Below are 6,000 nucleotides of genomic sequence, written 5' to 3'. Positions count from 1 at the left end.
TATGAGTTTAGTGGTGTCATTTTGATGTCTTTTTTTGCATGTTATTCACAGTTTCTTTGTTCCACTTAATTTTCTGTGCTGAGTCATTTTTCTTTATGTATTTTCTTTTGATCTTTTTCATTGTTGTTGATTTTATGTTTGCTGAGTCTTTATATTTTTTATTTTGACATGTAGGATTGTTAGTTTCCTTTGTGGTTACCTTAATATTTACCCCTATTTTTCTAAGTTTATATCAGTCTTTTATTTGTTTATATCGCCTTGACTTCCTCTCCATAAGAAAAATGTATGTCTACATTTTTTAAGTCCCTCTTTTTTGTTTTAATGTTGTCATCTTTTACAAATTGACATCTGTTTGCCTGTTTTCAGTGTTTTAGCTTTGATTTCCTTTTTAGCTTTGATTTCCAGATATCTGGGTTGATATCTGGTTGCTCTGTCTTGTATTCTAGAGTTGGGTTGTTATCTGATGCTACTGATTTTCTAACTGGAGGACTCCCTTTAGTATTTCTTGTAATTTAGGTTTGGTTTTTTTGCATATTGCATAAACTTCTTTTATCTGGAAATGCCCTAATTTCGCCATCCTATCTGAGAGAGAGTTTTGCTGGATATATAGTTCTTGGCTGGCAGTTTTTTTCCTTCAAGGCTTTATATATGTCATCCCATTGCCTTCTTGCCTACACGCTTTCTGTTGAGTAGTCCGAGCCTATTCTTGTTGACTCTCCTTTATAGATGACTTCTCGTTTAACCCTAGCCACTCTTAAAATTCTCTCTGTATCTTTGGTATCGGCAAGTTTGATTATTATATGTCTTGGTGACTTTCTTTTGGGATCTACCTTGTGTAGGGTTCGATGAGCATCTTGGTTAGATATCTTGTCATGTTTCATGATATCAGGGAAGTTTTCTGCCAACAAATCTTCAATAATTCTCTCTGTATTTTCTGTTACCCTCTCCCCCCACCCCCGTTCTGGTACTCCAATCACTCGTAGGTTATTCCTCTTGATAGAGTCCCACATAATTCTTAGGGTTTCTTCATTTTTTTAAATACTTTTATCTAATTTTTCCTCAAATAAGTTGGTGTCAAGTGCTTTATTTTCAATCTCACTAATTCTGACCTCCATTGCCTCAATTCTGCTCTTGTGACTTTGTATTGAATTGTCTAATTCTGAAATTTTATTGTTAATCTTCTGGATTTCTGATTGCTGTCACTGTATGAATGCTTGCAGCCCGTTAAATTTGTCATTCTGTTCTTCTCTAATCTTTTTAATTTCCTCTATTGTGTGTTCTGCGTTTTGCCTAATTTCCTTCCTAATTTCTTGAAGAGTTCTGTATATTAATATTTTGTATTCTGCCTCTGCTAATTCCAAGACATTTTCCTCCTCTGGAAAATTTCTAGATTCTTTATTTTGGGAGCTTGCTGAAACCATCATGAATTGCCTCTTTATGTGATTTGATATTGACTGCTGTCTCCGAGCCATCAATAAGTTATTATATTTATTTATGTTATGTTTGCTTACTGTATCCTAGTTTCTTGTTTTGTTTTGATATGCCCAAATAGGCTGCTTGTATGAGGTAGTTTGATTATTGGCACCTTTCAAACTCTAATGTCCTGTCACCAGGTGGTTAGATCTTGTACTAGGTATGTGAGCTCAGGAGCCCATCTAGTCCTCCTGTATGGATTCAGCTCAGTTTCCCAGGTAGATAGCCACCAAATGTGTAGTGTAGGCTCTCACTTACAGTCCTAGATAGGCATGGGTGATTGGTGTAGGCACAGGCATTTGGCTGCAGCAGGGGGACACACTCTGAGCAAGGCAGGGGGCTGATGCCGCTCCTGAGTGTCTAGGAGGAAGGCGTATCCTGTTCCCTAGAATGCGCAGGTGGGTGGATTTTGCAGTTGGACTTTGAGCACTAAATGCTGTTGGCTGTAAGGACTTGGGGCACCACCTATTCATGGACTCCTACTGCAGATGGCTAGGTGGCGTGGGTGGAACCACCAGTCCTCAGACCCCTGATGTGGGTAGGTGAAGACCCTGCTTAATGGGCAGAGCAGTGTCAAATGTCACAAACCTGCCACTTCACAGCTGAAACAGTTGAAGTTAGACTTCAGGTATATACTCTGTTGTACTGCAGTAATGAGGGCCTACACTGTTGAGATGGGCCCACACAAGTCTATGCAGGGGGAAAGGCACTCAAAGTCCACACATCCCTTATGCCTGTGCCTAGCCAAAGGAGCTGTGCCTATCCTGAGTTCCTGGCTTAGGGGAGCCAGCAGTTTATTTTTTCCCGTTTGTTAATTTGTTCACTCTCCAAGGCTGGGAGAATGGCTCACGGCATATGACGGATCCTACTTCCAGCCCAGGGGACTCAGCAATTGCTGAATCTGGTCCAGGACCCACTGCAAAGCAGGGAGTGGGGACATAAATGGGAGAGACGTTTTTCCCTAAGGGGGGTGTTTTTGATCTGCTCTGTAGGCTGGATGCAAGTAGTTATCTTTCACAGATTGAGGGCTGCTTCTCACTGGTTCTGCGTGGCTGAGTAGACTCTCTGCTGCTAGGTCTCTCCTGGTGCGGAATATGCCTCCTGAGCACCGCTGCTTGCCTGCCTCTCCGCTCACCCATGAGCTGATCAGGCCTGAAGGGATCAGGCTCTCGCCAGGTCAGGTCTGGCAACTCCTTGCTGCTTCTGAACTGTCTCTCCTTCCTCCTGCCACTCAGTCCAGTTCCTCAACTTTGCCTTTGATATTCAGGGCTCCTAGATTGTCATATATAATCAATTCACTTGTTTTATTGAGTCTTTGTTGTAAGAGAGTCCACTGAAAGCATCTGATTACTCCACCATCTTGGCCCCACCTCCTGTATATGGGAAATTTAAAGAAGAAAAACAGAAAGCTAAAGACACCTCTTATGGATTGAATGGTGTCCCCCCAAATATGTGATAGAATCCCAACCCCTATACTTATGAATACAATCCTGTTTGGAAATAGGGTTATCTTTGTTATGTTAATGAGGCCATGTTAGTGTAGAATGTGTCCTAAACCTAATCACTTCTGAGTTATAAAGAGAGCAGATTAGACACAGATGCATGCAGACACAGGGGAAGACAGGCTAGGGAGGCAGATGAATCTACAATCCCAGGAGCCTCAGGAATTGCCAGTTACTAAAAGTCGAAATAGACAAAGAAGGGACCCTCCCCTAGAGCCACACCCTGAATTCAGACTTCTAGTCTCCTGAACTGTGAGAAAATAAATTTCTGTTCTTTAAAACCATCCACTTGTGGTATCTGTGTTATAGCAGCACTAGGTAACTAAGACAACACCATACACAAAGTCAGATAACTGTCAGAAAGCTGGAAAAAATAGTTTTAACATATATAACAGAAAAAGAATTTATATTAGAATATGTGAAGGACACCTAAATTTGATCAGAAATGGCAACCCATCATTAAAAAAAAAAGGCAAAGCATATGAATAGGTAATTTGCAGAAAAAGAAATGCAAATGACCAGTAAATCTATTTTTAAATGCACAGTGCATATATTTTTCAACGTGTAACCTCACCAGCCCAGTAAATCTATTTTTAAATGCACAGTGCATATATTTTTCAACGTGTAACCTCACCAGCAATCAAGGACATACAAATGAAAATGAGCTTCCACTTTTCACCTGTTAGACTGGGAAAAACTTGAAAATTTAAATAACATTATGGAACCCTCCCTTCTGCTCCTGGTCAGCCTCTAACTGTGTATTGCCTTTTTGTAGGGCAGTTTGCCAAAACTTTTAAAATTGTGCATGTCTTTTGAGCCAACATTCCCATGTCTTCATATTTACCCAAGAGAAACATGGCAACATGTGCATAAGAAGGCATGTACAAAACTGTTCCCTGTGGTAATTTATGGAATAGTAAAACAAACAAACACAAACATCTGAATTTCCACTGGGATATTAGTGAAAACTGTCATCATCCATCCTATGGAGTATTATGCAGCAAATTTTTGAATTGTAGAAATCTATATTTGCATTCATGAAAATGTCTAAGGACTTCTTGCTAATTAAAAAACACTCACAGTGAGGAGCCCTGGTGGTGCAGTGGTTAAGAACTCAACTGCTAGCTGAAGGGTCAGCTGTTTGAACCCACCAGAGGCTCCTTGGGAGAGGGATGTGGCCGTCTGCTCCCTTAGAGATTGCAGGCTTGGAAGCCCTATGGGACAGTTCGACTCTTCCCCTGGTGTTGCTCTGAGTCAGAAGCGACTTGATGGCAATGGGTTTGGTTTGGGTTTAGTTAATTTTATATGCTGCTTTTGCTACTCTGTATTTTCCTGTGTAATTAAATATTCTTAGAAAAACTTTTCTGTATGTCTCTATTTTGTCCTCTGCTTATAAAGTCCTGTTCAGGAAATAAAATTAGGTAATGCATGCAAAAAAAATTAAAAAAAAAAAACACACAAAAACAAAGATTTCTTTTCCATTATATAAATAACACAGACACAAAACAAAAATATTTATTTGTAGAATGTCATATGTGAATTGAAAAGGGGCTTGGCAGATACACACTGAATTTGTGATAGACATTGTCTGTCCAGAAAGGAGCTGGGACTGGAGGTCATGTTCTTAGGATGACTTTTCTTGTATTTGTGTTGTTTAAATTTCCTACAATCAGAAGTGAATTCATACGGTACTTATGTACTAAAATAATTGTTTTTAAGAAGAGATGTTATAATATTATTTGATTTTGACTGTTTAGATTAATTGGCTCACATCTTTTAATGCCAGGATAAAACTCCTCTCTACACTGAAAGATGCTGCTGTTATTAGGTGCCTTGGAGTCAGCTCCCGACTCATGATGACCCCACGTATGGGATTGGACTGTTGTGACTGTAGGGTTTTCATTGGCTGATCTTTGGAAGTAGATGACCAGGTCCTTCTTCCTTGTCCATCTTAGTCTGGAAGCTTTGCTGAAACCTAATCAACATCATAGCAACATGCAAGTCTTCACTGGCAGATGGGTGGTGGCTGTGCTTAAAGTGCATTGGTCAGGAATCAAACCCAGGTCTCCACATGGAAGGTAAGAATCCTACTGCTGAACCACCACTGCCTGAAGATGAGACTAGCACATGGTAAAAACTAGGGGAAACTTTAAGTCTCGCTTGAGTGAAACAAACTACAGAGAATTCTGAGAAAATCTCTCTTCTTTGACCAAGGGGCACACTGATGCCCCTATTTGTTGAAATCATGAGGGAGTCTCAGTGGACAACATGAGCAAACAGAAGATCAAATGGTATATAACCATCTGGAATAGTTCTTGCTCTCTATTTTGTTACGTGCATCTTACTCTTCGGCGATAAAAGCATCTGGTTTTTTTTTTGAGTATCCCATTACACCTGGCTACGTGTTGCAAGCCCAGTAGACATAGTAGTCTGATCTTGAAACAGCTTTACAATTATGAAGTATTATCTGGGCCTCAAAGCCTACAAACTGAGTGATGAATACTAATCTTGCTTAAAAAATCTGAAACTTGAAAGAATTAAACTCTGAAAGTCTGAGCTGCGAGGGACTGTAATCAAATCTTTCACATTGCAAAGGAAGAAACTGAGGCCCTGAGAGGTTAAGTGTCTTGTCCAAGGTCCCTCAGTTACAGTCCTCAGGTACACAGTGGCTCCAAACATCGTAAATGACCAATGAAGCCTCTCATAAGACCTATGGCTACTCAGCTGTTGCTCATTCGAGGGATTGATCTATAGTCTCCTGCTTATCTTGTGATAATTGTAGAGAACGTGTAATTCTGAACAGGGCTGTTTAGGTTCAGAACCCTCAGCTAAAACTGTCTACTTATGTAGAATTCCAGAGGTTATTTATTGTTTACTTCTCTCAGATCGTCACGACCTTAAACTGTTTAAATTCTGTTTTTGAGCAAGATTTTTAAGTCACTATCCCTATGAATAAGGAAGAAATTAAGCTATCAAAGCATAGAGATTCTAAGGTTACAAATCCATATAATGTGGAAATTTAGAA

The sequence above is a fragment of the Trichechus manatus genome, unplaced genomic scaffold, assembly GCF_000243295.1.
Source record: "Trichechus manatus latirostris isolate Lorelei unplaced genomic scaffold, TriManLat1.0 scaffold00082, whole genome shotgun sequence".
Taxonomy (NCBI): domain Eukaryota; kingdom Metazoa; phylum Chordata; class Mammalia; order Sirenia; family Trichechidae; genus Trichechus; species Trichechus manatus.
Note: the sequence above shows the minus strand (reverse complement) of the source record.